This window comes from Mustela nigripes, chromosome 13 (assembly GCF_022355385.1).
Source record: "Mustela nigripes isolate SB6536 chromosome 13, MUSNIG.SB6536, whole genome shotgun sequence".
Classification (NCBI taxonomy): domain Eukaryota; kingdom Metazoa; phylum Chordata; class Mammalia; order Carnivora; family Mustelidae; genus Mustela; species Mustela nigripes.
In genome coordinates, this window is record NC_081569.1 from 25252707 (window position 1) to 25270706 (window position 18000).

The window sequence follows — 18000 nt, forward strand, 5'->3', positions numbered from 1 at the left end:
CGGGGGAGACTCTTCTGCCCCACAGACACATTCTGATGGTCCCCACTGGTAAGCCTTCAACCTCACATTACGGTAGGCCCTGGTACATTTTTAGAAGAGGAATATGTTAAGGAATTAGTGGGTAAACACACGTATTATATTTTTTTAAAACATAGTTTTTACCTAAAATAAAACATTTTTTTCTTTTTCCAACTAGAAGGAAAAATCTCCAGAACAATTATGTCACAAATTGTGGCAATCTTTAAGTTTTATTGCACAATCGATTTATGTTTAAAAAAAAAAAGTCAAACCATTTAAGTCAGAGACAGCAGGGAGCGGGCATGGATGTCAGTGTTCAGGGAAACAGTTGCCATGACAACTCAGGGCTTTTCTAGAAGCCAGGCTCCAGCTCAGGCTCAGTGGGCTGTTGCACAAGATGCCTCTATGGGCACAAATGTTACACACATAGTTCAGGTTCTGATACTGCACCTCTCATAACACACATAGCTCTCATTATGTTGTCATTGGTTTTCTCCAACACATCAGTATGGTGAGTCTTTCTTCTTGGACATGAACAATGGCTCAATTAATCACAGACTGATTTGCCATCTGCCAAAATATGAGGTGTTTTTGTAAGGCTTCATTGTCCAGCTCTGACAGTGTTCCATGTGCCTTGGTTTCTAGAATCCTGATGCTTGAACAATCCCCCACTTTTCAAAACCTCATACCACAGCACCCACTGCATTTACACATACAGATGGCCTCAAGCCTGACAACCCTTTGGTCTTTATTTCTGCTACCTGTCTCTCTGTCTGTACCTTATTCCCTTCAGGCTTTCTCAGTTGTGTAGTATACTATTTTTCTGTTAAACTGATGAATACTAAGGAAGAAATAGTTCAGTGTGGTCCCTGCACCATATCCTTCACCCTCAACTGCCTGGCCAAGAGTTATGTCACTGTTGCCAAAACATGGAACTTCTAGGTATGTCCTTGTAAGCAAGGTAGCAAAAGTAGAAGAGTTATTTAAACTTTTCAAAAACTCTTCTGTACTAAAATTATGAATGTTACATAAGTAACTTTGTCTAGCTCACTTACATATAAGGCTGGTTCCATTATTATTTACACTAAAGGGGACAATACAGCTTTAAGGTAAAAAGAGATGTTTGGCAGATAGTAATATTTTGTTCTCATATCACACCTGCATGACAGGTTTTGATCACTGGTGTTTAGAATTGCAACATGTCAAGTTGCTTTTCTGACAAATAGGTTGGAAGATTGCTGACAAAAATTTATAGGATAGACTCAAAGAGCAAAGTTGCTGCCTTTTTTTTAATGTATTTAAAACAAAACACTTCAGGAGTCATACATTTTAAGGTTTTTTTAAAATTTAAAAAAAAATTTTTTTATCCTTGAAGATAATCTGTTTTCTTATTAACTTAAACATTGCAGTATTACAATTCTGGATATAATAGCAGAGGCTGTCAAGAATATCAAGTGACGTTTTCTGCCCTTGAAAACTTTCATTTTTAGTAAAGAAATAGTAGTACACTACTTCAATTCAGTACTTCTATAGGCAATGGACACTTCCCTGTAAATCCCTTTTCTGTTAGAATTTTCCTGCTTGCACATGCTTTCTCAGTATTCTTTGAAATAGCCTTTCAGTTACTAGTCAGGTAAAATGAAAAGAAAGGATTTTTGAGTTAAAAAGCGAGATAAATATCCCTTAAGAAGACAAGAAAATGAAGAACACGCACTGTTAAAATAGTGTCAAACAAACGCATAGAAGAAGAAACAATTATGCTCAATAAGTGAATGTGTTAAGGATTTTGTGGTTGATGTCTGATCCCCTTCTTATATTTTTTGCTCATTCAGACAAGTTAAGAAGCCCTTTTGTTTGTTTGACTCCTGGACCCCCCTTTGACATTTCCATTGGCTGATTACAGTCTGTATTGTATCTTTTTGCTGAAATAAACTGTAACTGAGAGTAGAATGCTTTGTCTGAGTTTTGTGAGTTCTAGCACAGTATAAATCTGAGGGTGGTCTTGGGGATTCTCAAACTTGAACTTGTTCAGAGTGTGCTCTTGGAGACCCCTGCACTTTGTGGTTGTATAAAACCAAATATCTATTTATCAATGTCTGAACAACTTTAATTTGTTCCTAAGTCAATGCAGAATGAGATTTTTGAAAGAATTTTGTCTTATTACACCCTTAGGAGAATGGAATTGTGGTTGTATGATTGGTATGAAAATTTAGACTTGGAATGTGCTGTTTTTAGTAAGATAGTATAAATGTGTTCTCAGTTTTCTTCTTTTATTCAATGTCTGAAATTTTGATTTGCTTAAAAATAAGAAAGAGACTCGCTTCTTCATGTGAGCTTGGCTTAACAGTGAAGCAGCTAACAGATTTGTGATAAATAAACCTTCATTCCTGCAAGAGAAGTAGTGGAGGGTTATAAAATAATCACCTTTTATTCCAGGTTGAATTTGTAGACAATTCAAATACTCCAAGATTTTCCTCTAGAGTAAAAACTTAAGAATTTCTGTAAAGAACAAGGGACATCTGAGTTATGTTCCAAGATGAGAGGCCATCACTAAACACAACCTTCCCAGAGAAAAGAAATAGCTGGCCACTGAAAACGTTGGCTGGGAAAAAAGGACAAGCCATTTCTTTTGACTCTGCATATTTAATAACAAAGATGGGCCTGGTTTGCTGATACAAACAGGCATGAGGAGGAAAAAGAAATATTTTAACACTTGAAAAAAGTACCCCTTCAGGAGCCTATGTTCAACACAAGGACTTATGCAGGAGGTAGTCCTAATGGAAAATCCAGTTACAGACTTTAACAAAATTCATTAGCTAAAAAACACAAACGTGGAATAGATTTCAGCATTGGAAAGAACAAAAGAAAGCCATCCATAAGAACTTCCCTGCTGCTCCTCTGGGTTTGGTTTATAGTACAAAGCATTCTTTTGGTCTCAGAGATTTTCCAGGAACATTTGGAATTAGCCCTGCCATATTATCATTAGAGAATCATGTTCTCTGAGAAACCCTGAATGACAACCAAGCATCTGATGTTTAGATCCATCAACAGAGGAAATAAAATTCTATTATTTTAACACTCTCTCTTCTGGGAAGTGATCCAAATATGTGACCCTAAATATGTTCTTCTATATAAGATTTATGATAGCGTTATACAACAATATCATTTTATAATTGTGCTTCATAGTGACTGGATTTTAATTTCTTAATATTTGATGAGGTATAAATTTAAATTCCTCATCTTGATTCATCCACATTTAAATACTCTCTATATATGTAATATTACCTCATCTTTACTTAAGTAATTTGAAGCATCCATTTTCCAATCCGTTTTGTAGACAAGGCACCTAAATTTTAAAGACATTAAAAATAGGTAGTATGGTTGCCAAGAATTTACTATCAAATAATCTCTGTTCAAGTCTTACCTTTCCTATTTGGGCTGGATATTTCAATTCTTCTAAGTCTCTTTCCTCATTTGTACCTTCCTCATAGGGCTATAGCATAGTTTAAACAAAATATAGCATACAGTAAGCTTGACACAGAGGCCTGACACAGAGGAAGTGCATAGTAATGTTTGCATTATTTTTATTGCTATTATTACTAGGCATATGGTAACTGACTGGACCTGGATCAATACCTAACACATGTCATTTACAAAATTTGGACTCAAAACTCTATTTTCATGTCCAATTTTCATTTCATTATTTGTTAAAGGGGGAAAAAAAAGTCCTGTTTGAACAAATTGGGACCAAGTGCGGTGACTCAGTAGTTGAATAAATTTCATTTAAAAAATGATATGAGGGGCGCCTGAGTGGCTCAGTGGCCTCTGCCTTCAACTCAGGTCATGATCCCAGCGTCCTGGGATCAAGCCCCGCATCGGGCTCCTTGCTCAGCAGGGAACCTGCTTCCCTTCCTCTCTCTCTGCCTGCCTACTTGTGATCTTTCTCTCTCTGTGTCAAATAAATAAATAAATAAATAATCTTTAAAATAAAATAAAATAAAATAAAAATAAAAATTGATATGAATATAGTAACACACAATGTTACCTTGATTTCTGGTGTATAACAGTGATTTGACACGTTTATATATTGTGCTATGCTCACAAGTATAGTTTCCTTAGTTATATTGCTATTATAATAGCATTGACTACATTCCTTACTTTTTTTTTATCCCCATCAGCTAGTCATTCCATAACTGGTGAATCTCCCACTCCCTTTCACTCATTTTGCCAGCCCCCAAACCCCTCCCCTCTGGTAGCCATGAGTTCTATCTCTATTTATAGTTCTGATTCTGATTTTTGTTTGTTTATTCGTTTTTTATATTCCATTTATGGATGGAATCATACAACATTTTTTCTTTCACTGACTTATTTTATTTACATAATACTCTCTAGGTCCATCCATGTTTCTCAAAGGGCTCAATCTCATCCTTTTATGGCTATATAATATTCCATTGAATATATATACACTTTCCCTCAACCATTTGTTTCTAGATGGACACTTAGATTGCTTCCCTGTCTTAGCTATTATAAATAATGCTGCAATAAACATAGGGTTGGATATATCTTTTCAAGTTAGTGTTTTCATTTTCTCTGGGCAAATACCCAATAGAGGAATTATTGGATATTATATTTCTATTTTTAATTTTCTGAAGAACCTTCATATTGTTTTCTACTATGGCTGAACCAATTTACATTTCCACTAATAACATACAAGTGTTCCTTTTTCTTCACACTTCCACCAACAGTTGTCATTTCTTGTCTTCTTGATTTTAGCCATTCTGACAGGTGTGAGGTGATATCTCATTGTGGTTTTGATTTGCATTTCCCTGATGATGAGTGATGTTGAGCATCTTTCCATGTGTTTATTGTTCCTCTGTGTGCCTTCTTTGGAAAAAGTATCTATTCAGGTCCTCTGTCCATTTTTAATTGTACTTTTCGGGGCTTTTTTGGAGTTGACTTGTATAAATTCTTTATATATATTTGGATAATAACCCTTTATCAGATATAACATTTGTAAATACCTTCTCCTATTCAGTAGGTTGCCTTTTTGTTTTCTTGTTTTTGTTTGTTTTGTTTTGCTTTTGGTTTTGTTTTCTGTTTGTTGTTGTTGTTATTGTTGTTTTCCTGTGCAAAAGATTTTTATTTTATTTATTTATTTATTTGTTTGTTTGTTTATTTATTGTAATCACGGTAGTTTAGTTTTGCTTTTGTTTCCCTTGCCTCAGGATACATATCTGGGAAAATGGCCAATCTGAGAGAAATTACTGCATGAGCTTTTTTCTAGGATTTTTATGGTCTTAAGTATCACATTTAGGTCTTTAGTTCATTTTGAGTTTAGTTATTTGAGTTTATTTTTAGGTGTAGCATTAAAAAATAGCTCAGGTTTTTTGTTTGTTTGTTTTGTTTTGTTTTTGCTTGTATGTTGTCTGCTTTGCTCAACACCATTTATTGAAAAGATTCTCTTTTCCTTCTTGTGTATTCTTGCCTCCTTAGATAAATTAACCATATAAATATAGCTTTGTTTCTTGGGTTCTACTCTGTTTTGTGGAACTGTATGTCTGTTTTTGTGCCAGTATCATACTGGTTTGATTACCAAAACTTTGTAGTATATCTTGAAATCCAAAATTATAGTACTTCCAGCTCTCTTCTTCTTTCTCATGATTGCTTTGGCTATTAAGATTTCTGTGGTTCCATATAAATTTTAAGATTATTTGTTCTAGTTTTTTTGTAGAATGCTATTGGTATTTGTATGTTGCTTTGGGTAATTTGGGCATTTTGATGATATCAATTTTCCCAGTCCATGAATAAGCATGGAATATCTTTCCACTTGCTTGTGCCATCTTAAATTTCTTTCACCATTATTTTATAGTTTTCTCTTTGGTTAAGATTATTCCTAGGCATTTTTCTTTTTGTTGCATTTATAAATTGTTTTATTTTTTAATTTATCTTTCTGTGACTTTGTTGTTGGTATTTGGAACACTACCAATTTCTGGGTATCTTATTTTGTATACTGTCACTTTACTGAATTTGTTTATTCTATAAATTTTGTGGAGTCTTCAGGATTTTTTGTGTATAGTATCATGTCATTTGCAAACAATGGCAGTTTAACTTCTTCTTTACCGATATGGAGGCTGATTCTTTTTCTTGTCTAATTGCTGTGGCTAAGACTTTCAGTACTATGTTAAATAAAAGTGGTAAAAGTGGACAGCCTTGTCTTGTTCAAGACCTTAGAATGAAAGCTCTCAGTTTTTCACCAGTGAGGATTATGTTAGCTGTGGATTTTTCATGTAATGTTGAGGTATGAATATTATATGATTTTTATCTTTCATCTTTTTGGTGTGGTGTATGACACTGATTGTTCTATGAATATGGAACTATACTTGCATCCAAGGAATAAATCACAGTGGATTGTGATGAAGGATCCTTTATTACATTTGTGTATGCATTTTGCTAATATATTGTTGAGAATTTTTGCATCTATGTTCATTAGAACACATGGGCCTGTAATTTTCTTTTTCTGTGGCAACTTTGTCCTGTCCTATAATCAGTGTAGAGCTGGCCTCATGGAATGTACTTGGAAGCTTTCTTCCCTTTTTTTTTAAATTTTTTAAATTTTTTTGGAATAGTTTGAGGAGAATAGGTATTAACTCTTGCTTATACGTTTGGCAGACTTCATTTGTGAACCTGTCTTGTCCTAGACTTTAATTTTTTGGTAGTTTCTTGATTACCAATTCAACTTAATTACTTTTAGTTGGCTTGTTCAGATTTTATTTCTTGCTGATTTCAGTTCAGAAGATTGCATGTTTCTAGGAATTAATCCATTTTTTTCCCCCAGGCTGTCCAGTTTGTTGATATATATATATATATATATATGTATATATATATATATATATATATTTTTTTTTTTTTTTTTTTATTCTCTTATACTCCTTTATATTTCTGTTGTGTCGATTATTCTCCTCTCTCATTTTTTATTTTATTGATTTGGGCCTTTTATCTTTCTTTCTTGATGAGTCTGGCTAAGGGTTTCTCAATTTTATTTATCTATACAAGAACCAGCTCTTGATTTTATTTATTTTTAAATTGATTTTAGTCTCTACATCATTTATTTCTGCTCTGATCTTTATTATTTCTTTCCTTCTACTCACCTTGGATTTTGTTTATTCTTCTTTAAATTTCATTTTTGACTTGAGTAGATCAAAGAGAAACTTGATTCTACTCATTGCTTTTGAGTCCTTCCTTTTCTAACTTTTATATACAAATCTATACCTAAACATTTTCATAAATTAAGATATATCTAGCATGGGGTGCCTGGGTGGCTCAATGGGTTAAAGCCTCTGCCTTTGGCTCAGGTCATGATCCCAAGGTCCTGGGATTGAGCCCTTGTATTGCATCAGGCTCTCTGCTCAGCAGGGAGCCTGCTTCCTCTTCTCTCTCTCTCAGCCTGTCTCTCTGCCTACTTGTGATCTCTGTCTGTCAAATAAATAAATGAAATCTTTAAAAAAAAAAAAAGATATATCTAACGCATCCCCTGGAGTGGCTTGTTATATTTAACTTCTCTGAAATTTAAAAGACTTATGGAATAGCACGTGGGTGGCTCAGTCTGTTGGACATCTGCCTTCAGCTTGGGTCATGATCTCCGGTGCTGGGATCAAGCTCCACAGAGAGTCTGCTGCTCCCTCTCCCTTTGCCAGCTGCTACCCTTGCTTGTGCCCTCGCTCTCTCTTTCTCTGTCAAATGAATAAATAAAATCTTAAAGAAATAAAAAAATAAAAGTCTTATGCAAATAAACCTTTAAAGTGCGGGTTTTAGGATAGGGAATATGGCTTCCCTTTGAAAACTACTACCATGGAATGTGAAATCTGCTACCATCTCCTATGTCGCTCTTAACTAAATATGAAAATATAACTGTGTTGTATGATTAAGGATACTGCTCTTTCATTCATATCAGAGGTATATTGCCAAGGGTCATTTTCATCCTGGATTTATTACTTTCTGGTCTGGGATGATTTGGCAAAATCTAAACTGAAGACTTGCTCCCATTTTTTTTTTTTTCCCACAAGAATGATTGACTAATTGAATACCTGGGGGCTCAGTCAGTTAAGTGTCTGCTTTTGGCAGGTCATGATCCCAGGTCCTGGGATTGATCCACGTGTTGGGCTGCCTGCTCAGGAAGCCTGCTTCTCCCTCTCACTCTGCCCCTGCTCCTATGCTCTCTCTCTCTCTTGCTCATTCTGTTTCTCAAATAAATAAATAAAATCTTAAAAAAAAAAAAAAAAGAATGATTGACTAAGGGAAAAAAGAAGGGGGAGAGAAATTAAAATGAGACCATGAATGATCTTCTGCTACTCTGTTGACTCTGTTGTTATTTAGGAGATTTGTGTAATTTTCAAAAATAAAATATGTAGGAATCTGAATTCTTGCTCACTTTTATGTGAATTGGACCTACATTGTTTAGCCTAGTGCTTCCTAATTGGTCCACCAGATAGGAATGAAATAATCAGAGACTAACTTAATAGGAAAAAGTCTTTACCACATTCTTACCTAATACTTGTGCTTAACCACAGAATTGATGGCATGTGATTTTAACTGTTTCTGACTGAATAAGCAAATAAGCAAACAAGCAAGGAATCTAAAACTGAAGAAAACATAAGGTCTATTTAAATGTTGTGTCAGTTCACAAATGGATTTCCTAAAACTAAAATAGCTACATGCCAAAATTTTGTCTATACTTCTCAATGTTTACAACAATTCGGGGAGGAAAGTTGAATGTGAATCTGTGAAACTAAGCATTTTGAAAGTTCTGAAAGTATTTTCATGGGCAAAAAAATAATGTATACTTCCATTCTCTTATGTAGGTATGCTTTAACTAGATTTTTGCAATGTAGAATTATAGATCAAACTGAGTCTCCTAATATGATACTTTATTTTTTTAAATTCTATTTTTCCAAGATTCACTGTTTATGTACCACACCCAGTGCTCCATGCAATATGTGCCCTCCTTAATATCTACCACGAGGCTCACCCATCCCCCTCACCCTCTAAACACTCTAAACCTTCAGTTTGTTTCTCACAGTCTCTCATGCTTCATCTCAGCCTCTGATTTCCTCCAATTCACTTTTCCTTTCCTTCTCCTAATGTCCTCTATGTTATTCTTTATGCTCCACAAGGAAGTGAAACCATATGATAATTGACTTTCTCTGCTTGACTTATTTCACTCAGCATAATCTCCTCCAGTCCTGTGATGTTGATACAAAAGTTGGGTATTCATCCTTTTTTGATGGAGGCTCAATATTCCATTGTATGTATGGGCCACATCTTCTTTATTCATCTGTTGAAGGGCATCTCGGCTCTTTCCACTGTTTGGCTATTGTAGACATTGCTGCCATGAACATTGGAGTACATATGGCCCTTATTTTCACTACATCTTTATCTTTGGGGTAAATACCCAGTAGTGCCAGCTTTACTACTGGGTAAATACCCAGTAGTGCCGGATCATAGGACAGCTCTATTTTTAATTGCTTGAGGAATCTCCACACTGTTTTCCAAAGTGGCTGCACCAACTTGCATGCCCACCAGCAATGTGAGACGGTTCCCCTTTCTCCACATCCTCTCCAACATTTGTTGTTTCCTGTCTTGTTTAATCTTTGCCATTCTAACTGGTGTAAGCTGGTATCTCAATCTGGTTTAGAAATTGAAAGCTAGAATTATTTGATCACATTAACACTTTCAAGACTAAACTGAACAGCACTTGGAGCTAAGTCATTCATATTATCATGTTATTAAGAAATGGAAAGAATAGAGATTACCTAATCTTTTCATTTTCTAGGTAAAGATGATTTATCCATTTTTTACTTTAGATTACTCATGTGGTAGTGAGTTCTACAGAGTTAAAAGCAGGGCTTGACTTGGGGTCAAGTCTCATATAACTTTTAAAGCTCTGATGGCTAATTTCAAAATAACGACTTTAATGAGATATAATGCATGTACCATAAATTCCTTCTTTTAAAGTATACAATTTAATAGTTTTTTAGTGTATTAACAGAATTATGCAAGTGTCACCACTATCTAATTTTAGTATGTTTTATCACTTCTAAAATAAACTCAGTACACATTAGTGGTCACTCCCTATTTTCTCTTTCCCTCAGATTTGGCATCTACCTTTTGTACTTGGGTTTGCCTATTCTGGGTATTTCATATAAATGGATGGTATGATATGTGGCTTTCTGTGACTGGCTTCTTTCACTGAGAATAATGTTTTCTGGTTTGTTCATATTGTGACATGTATAAGTGTTGCATTCCTTTTGTTTGCAGAGTAATATTTCATTGTATGGATATACTACAATTTTTTAAGGATTTGGTTTATTTATTTGAGAGAGAGAGAGCATGAGAAGAAAGGGAGTCAGAGGGGAGAAGAAAGCTCCCCACTAAGCAGGGAGCCCAATGTGAGACTCAATCTGGGACTCTGGCATCATGACCTGAGCCCAAGGGAGTTGCTTAACCAACTGAACCACTTGGGTGCCCATGGATATAATACAATTTGAAGACCTATTCTTCCAGTCATAGACATTGGGGTTTTTTCACATTTTGACTAATATGAGTAATTCTTCTGTGAAAATTTCAGGTACAAGTTTTGACTTATGTTTTCAATACTCTTGAGCATATACCAAGGAATGGGGTTGCTAAGTCATATGGTAAGTCTTTGTTTATATTTTGAGGAACCTCCAATTTTTCACAGTGAATTACCATTTTACAATCCCACTGGCAGTGTAAGAGTATTCCAATTTCTCCACATTCTCATCAAAATTTTGATATTATCTTTTTTTTAATTTTAGCTATCCCAGTAGGTGTGAAGTGGCATTTCATGGTGGTTTGATTTACATTTTATCTAATAACTAATGATGTTAAGCATATTTTCAAATACTTACTGACCCTTTGTAGATACGCTCTTTATATATTCTTTGCAGATATGTCTACTTAACTCTCTATTCATTTTTGAATTGCATTATTTGACTCTTCATTGTTGAGTTATAAGATTTCTTAGAATATTGTTGTTACATAAGTCTCTTATACTAGCATATGTTCTACAAATATTTTCTTGCATTATGGGTTGTTTTTCCACTTATTTAATGGTAATTTTTAAATTTAAAAAGTTGTAAATTTTGAATATATCTATTTTTTTTCTTTTGTTTCTTGTGTTTTTGGTGTAATACCTAAGAAAGCATTGCCAAATGACGGTCATAAAGTTCTATTTCTGTTTTCTTCGAAGAATTTTATAATACTACATCTGATATCCAGGTCTCTGATCTGTTGTTAATTAATTTTTGCATATGGTGAGAGGAAGTAATCTAACTTTATTCTTTTTCATGTGCATAACCAATTGTCCCAACACCATTTGTTGAGAAGACTCTTCTTTCACCCAGTCAATTGTTTTGGCACCCTTGTCAAAAAAATAATTGACCACATTATATGAAGGTTTATTTGTGAAATTTTAATTTTATTTCATTCATCTACATGCCTAACATTATGACATTACTACCCTATCTTGGTTATTGAAGCTTCATAGAAAAGTTTTGAAATAGGGATCTGTGAATCCTCCAACTTTTTTTCTTTTCCAAGATTGTTTTGTTTATTATAGGTCCTTTGAATTTCCACATGACTTTTGGGATCAGTTTGTTAATTTCTGTAAAATGCCATCTGGAAGTTTTATAGTGGAATTATTTTGTAATTTTCCTTTCTTTCTTTTCTTAAAGATTATTTATTTATTTATTTGACAGAGAGACAGAGAGAGATCACAAGTAGGAGGAGATGCAGGCAGAGAGAGGGGGGGGGGAAGCAGACTCCCTGCTGAGCAGAGAGACCAATGCGGGGCTCGATCCCAGGACCCTGGGATCATGACCTGAGCCGAAGGCAGAGGCTTAATCCAATGAGCCACCCAGGCGCCCCATAATTTTCCTTTCTAATTGTTCATTGCTAGTGTATAGAAACACAATTTACTTTAGTATATTGATCTTGGAAACTGCACATTTACTGAATTTCCTTATTATATTTAATAGTTTTCTATTAAATAGTTTGGATTTACTAGTTTACTAGATTAATAGTTTGGATTACTTAGGATTTTCTGTATTTTATACCATGTTATCTATACATAGAAATAGTTTTACTTCCTCTTTTTTTATTTTTTAAATTTTTAAAAAGATTTTATTTATTTATTTGAGAGACAGAGATCACAAGTAGGCAGAGAGGCAGGCAGAAAGGCAGACAGAGAGAAAGAGAGGGGAAGCAGTTTCCCTGCTGAGCAGAGATCTGGATGCTGGGCTTGATCCCAGGACCCCGAGGTCATGACCTGAGCAAAAGGCAGAGGCTTAACCCACTGAGCCACCCAGGCACCCCACTACTTCTTCCTCTTTAATATGAGAGCCTCATTTTATTTTCTTGCTTAATTCCTTGTATAGAAGCTCTTGTTCAAGCCTGCATAGTAATGGGGAGAACAAATATCTTTGTGTTGTTCCTAGGGTGAAAGCAGTTTTTCAATATTCAGCATGCTATAAACTATGAGTTTTTTTGTAGATACCCTTTATCAGGTTTAGGAAGTTACATGCTAACTACCCCCTATTGGTTATCTGCTCTTATTATAAAAAAGTATTTGTTTTGCTAATTTTTTCTAGAACGATTAAGACCATCATATTTTGTCTTCATTATATTAATAATATGCATTTTACTGATTGATTTTCATATATTAAATGAAATTAAATTAAAATGTTAAACCAATTTTGCATTTCTGCACTCATCTAAAAGTATTTCCTTATTTCCCTTGTGATTTCCTCTCTGATATTTTCATTATTTAGGAGTGTGTTGTTTAACTTGCAAATATTTGTGAATTTACCAAATTTACTCTTGCTATTAATTTATAATTTAATTCTATTGTTTTTGGAGAACATATTTTGGATGGTTTCAGTGATTTTAAATGTAATAAGGTTTGTTTTATGGTTTAGTCTATGCTTCATCCTAGAAAATATTCTGTGGTACTTGAGGAGAATATGTATTCTGCTATTGTTTGGTGGAGATTTCTATAGATGTCTGTTAGTCTAACATCTTAAATTAAAATAATAGTTCAGATAAAATATTGACTTAACTTTAATATTGCATAAGAGCTCTGTTCCAGTATAGCTCCTTTCCCTCACCTCATCTTTGTGCTATTAAGTGTATACAAATTATTTATTTGTATAAATAAATAATAAATTATTATTTATAATAAATAATAATTTATTATTAATAATAAATTTATAAATAAATAATAAATTTATTTATTTATTTGTATGTTATTAACCCATCAACACATTTATATAATTATTAATGTATGTATTTGTTTTTTTAGACAGAAGAGTATAACAAGCAAATTACATTTATAGTCTTTTATATAAACAACTATACATTTCTTTGGTGTTCTCTATTGCTTTGTGTGGATTCAAGTTATTGTCTAGTGTTCTTTTATTTGCTGAGATAGCTGAGTAGATCCAAGAGTCACATGCCTAATCTTTTAAAAGAGCCTTCTGTGTGATTGTGTATTCTAGTTTTTGATCCTTAGGAGGAAAAGAAAATCTAGCCACATTCTTGGAGTTTTCTTCAGAATGCATTTCCTCACTATTTCCTAAATTTAGCGTCTTTTGCAAGGATAGGCTGATAATTTTTCATATCATGAAATCCTGGTTCTTTTTTACATCACAGTTTAACTCCTTATCTCTTTCCTATAAGATTTTACTATAGGCAGCAAGAAGAAACACTCTGCTCAAGGAACCTCCTTCGTTAAACTCACAACTTACTGTTCACAAGTCATCAGTGGGCCAGGGTCAAAGCCAAACCCAAGGGCCACGTCCCGGGGCAGACCTGCAAGCAGGGTAAATGGGGGCAGCCGCATTCCACGTAACTGCAGAACATGATTTTGCAAGTTTCTTCTACTACAGAGCAATGAGTTTCCTTCCTTACTTTTCAATGACACATTCCTTATTTCCTTTTGAGGCCTCATCCCTAGTGCCTTTAATATTAATATTTCTATCAACAGTGTGCTTATGGTGTTTTAAATGTTCTTTGAGATAATGTTTTCTTTAGCATGGTCCTCACTTTGAATTCTGCTAATATCTTCATTTATGCTGTCTTATCAAGAAAATCTAGGCTTTTCCTGTTGCTCTCCTATGAATGATGCTAGCCTCTGTCCACTGCCCAAAGTCAGAACCCCACTTCCGGTATCAAAATTCAGTATCAAAAAATTAGTTTCCTATTGCTGCTGTAACAATTTCCAGCTTCATGAGGCAGTCTGCCTTCTTATGTTCATTGCTACACTGGTCCAGCCTCTGTTCTATCATCACATCCTGATCTGAATCTAACCCTTGCCTCCTTCTTACAAGGATCATTGTTTACATTAAGCCCACTTTGAGCCCTGAACAATGCAAGACACTTTCCCACTCCAAACTCTTAATTTCATCTGTAAAACCCTTTTGGCATGTAAAGTAACATACAAACAGTTTCTGGGAATTCTGATGTCAGTATCTTTGGTTATTATTTTTCCTACTGATACTGCCAAACAGAATAAACAGTGAAAATTCTATGGTCTAGGACTTATTGGGGAATCCCTACTACATTCTGAATCTTTCTGTGCCTTCTAAGCTGCTGGTTTTCATAGCAACTGTGGTCAGGAAGCCTTTGGTTTTCAAAGCCACCACAGATGAGGGGAGAGGGTGCTGGAAGTCACAACACCACAGAGTCTTTTCTTCTCACTAAACGGTCAACGTTTGTCTATGTAAATTGTCCTTGATCTGTTATAAGGCTTTGTTATAATTTCCAGAGTTCTGAAAAGATTAAAAGTTTTCCAATGTTCTATTTGCTATTATGGAGTAGTGGCTTTGCAGAGATCCTTACTCTGTCACTATAGAAATGTTGCCACTCTGGTGGTTATTTTAAAATCCAGTTGATCCACTAGTTTATCAAAATGATCTCATTAATTATTTTAGCATCTTTAATTTACCCTGTGAAGCCATCCTTGGGTTTAGGGGTACCATTGCATGTGGTTGTGTATAGTTCATATGACAAAAATGTGCCTTATCACTCTGCTTTGGTGGATTCTGATTCAGAACTTTCTGGGAACCAATGATTATATCAGTCCCCACATCTTCAAATGTCCTAAAGATAAATTTCAAGATGACCTGTGCCATCTGTAGAAACACTAAAAACCCAAGATTAATAATTTTCTAACAAAGGTTTATTTCCCCCCAAATGTTTAGACAACACAATTCTTATGGAACTGTACATGTATCTTTTTATTTATAACAATTTTCTTCACTGGGTACCCATGTCAGTGCAGTTATGTGAAGTCTTCAATCTGACCCAGGAAATATATTTGCATAACAAATTGCAGGCAGTTGATTTTTAGCTTGACTAAAGCTTTTTGGTAAACATGGAAATTGTTCATGTGACACTATAGTTCATGCATATCATAAGCAGCCCAGAATAATGCATGACATATTTATGCAGATGTTAATAGCAGATTCAATTAGAATAGTTAAAATTTGTGTTTATGGCTAGAAAAAGATGGAGACAATGAGCACTTAAGGATAATCATTTTGTCAAATAAAATTATGAGGAATGACTTCTTTGAATAACAGTTGAAGTCAAGCACAATGAAAAAGAAACATTTAAGTTATACACAGTAATTTGTACTGCAGTATAAGGACATAAACAAGAGAAAAATAGATGGTTAGATAGATGATAGATGATGGAGAAAAGAAGGAAAGAAGGAAGGAAAGAAGATGGAAGGAAGGAAGGAAAGGAAGGGAAAGAAGAAAGAAGAAAGAAAGAAAGAAAGAAAGAAGAAAAGGAAGGAGAGACTTCAGTATAGATAGTATTTCTGACAGAGGTCTCATCTTGTCATCCTTTTTGTCTTTATAATACATAACAGTGATGGATTAAAAAATCCCATCTTTGATGTGAAATAATTCATGAGATATTATATATATATACATATATATATGAAAATTCAGAATATAGAAATAATCGTATTCATATTGAATGCCTCTTAAAACTGAAACGAATGATAGCATATACTATAGCTTAACACAACTAAAGTGTGAGTCTGTAGATATAACATTTCTCTCGTATGTCATTAGAATCAGTGTCCCTTATTAAAAGCAGTAGACATGGGCCAGAGCAATGGGGTAGTCTCCTGGGGGAGACGAGGGGGGAACTCTCATTTCTCTCCAGGGGCTTTGGTTTGGAAGTTCTTTCTCCAGTGTGTAAGGAGGAGGGAAGTTTTCCTGCCTCCTGCTTTACAACTGGATCCCTCTTCATCTGTAGTCTAGTTTGGATTAGTTGTGTTCCATTTGTGCATTTATCTGAATTTTCATCCTGCTCTCATCTCTTTCTACTCTTCCCTAGTCACCCAGCCCAAGAACCATGACACCTTTGTTTTTGCTCCAATATGCCAAACTTTCTTGTACTGAGCCTTTGTATTAACTCTCACTCTGTTTGGATACTTTTCCCCTGCAAGTGCAGCACTTGTTCCCTCACATTTTTAGGACCCGTTGGAGGTTTTCTTTACCCTAAGGGCTTTCCAAATAACCCTGGGTATCCTGCCATAATCCCCATCCCACAGTCTCTTTCCCCCCTCATACTACTTTCTTTCTGTTCAGCAAACTTCCTCTATAAATGTCAAAATGGTCAGTAGTTTAGGCTCTGTGGGCTATATTGTCTCTCTTGCAATGACTCAATTATGTCACTATGGCATATAGAAAATACACATATAAATGTATGTTGTAATTCTATAAAATTTATTTACAAAAATAGGTGTAGACCAGATTTCACCAATAGCCATTGTATGATGGTCCCTTCTCTAGAACTGGCACTTTGCACCCCTGGGAAAATGTTGCTTATTTATTGTATTTATTGTATTTTACCAGAACACGAGTACTCAATAAATAGGCTGAATGTATGAGGAATGAATAAAGAGTGTCGCTTAAACATTGAATGGTTGATCCTAGTTTCTTCTTACCTTTTCTCTGTTAAATAATTTAAATTTATGGCATTAGGATCACCACCAAAGCCCACTAAAGTAAAATGTCTAAATCTGGAGACAAGTCAGAGTCCAAAACCCCTTAGACTTCAAGTCTCCCAAATAGTTGTCCGTTAGCCATTCTTTTAATCATTTAGCAAACATTCCATACATAGTTTGTTGATGCTTCCTTTATATCAGGTATGAATTAGGGGGAGCAGGATCCAGTTTGCCTTCCAGTTGCTGGTAGTTTTATTATTTTATTATTTATTATTAATTATTTTTAAATTTTTTATTTATTATTTTTTATTATTTCTATGAGTTCTATGAATGGGTGCAGGGCCAAGAGAGGCCATTGTGGTAGTTCCCATACCATAAAGATGTTTGACTTACACAGTGCAGTGAAGATGAAGAGAATTGTTCAGACTCAAGATATATGTTGGGGTTTGTACAGATAGTAATTGCTGATGAACAGAGTATTAGGGTTACTGAGGGATAAATAAGATACTTTAATTTTTGGCTTGAGCAGTGAGTATGTGGGGGAATAGACTTGTAGACAATCGTAAGAATTTTGGACATGGAAAGACAAGGTTGTGATTCCTATTACATATATAATTGGAAATTCTGAGTTACTCACTCAAAAGATGTGCCTGGAGGGTAGGAGAGTCTAGGAGAGAGAGAAATGTAACAATTATCCACAGGTCCTTTGTATTTAAAGCCTCAGCACTGAATATAGCCCCTCAGAGAGAAAGTGCAGATCACAGGATCCATGACTGAAGGCTGGGTCCCTACATGGACTGGCCCCAAAGTGGAGGAAAAACATGCAAAGGACAGGGAGAACATCCAGGAGGTCAAGAGGAACAATCAAGGGGCAGTCCACAGTCTCATCAGAACACTAGCAATAATATATATATTTTTTCAGGTTCTATTTACTTAGCTTT

At 34.8% G+C, this 18000-nt stretch overlaps 1 protein-coding gene across 1 annotated transcript in view; it reads left to right on the top strand.

Annotated features, from left to right (window-relative positions):
• The window catches only part of GABRG3 (gamma-aminobutyric acid type A receptor subunit gamma3), a 643721-nt gene that overhangs the window by 474381 nt on the left and 151340 nt on the right, over positions 1-18000 (top strand). The gene's annotated exons all lie outside the window — the stretch shown is intronic.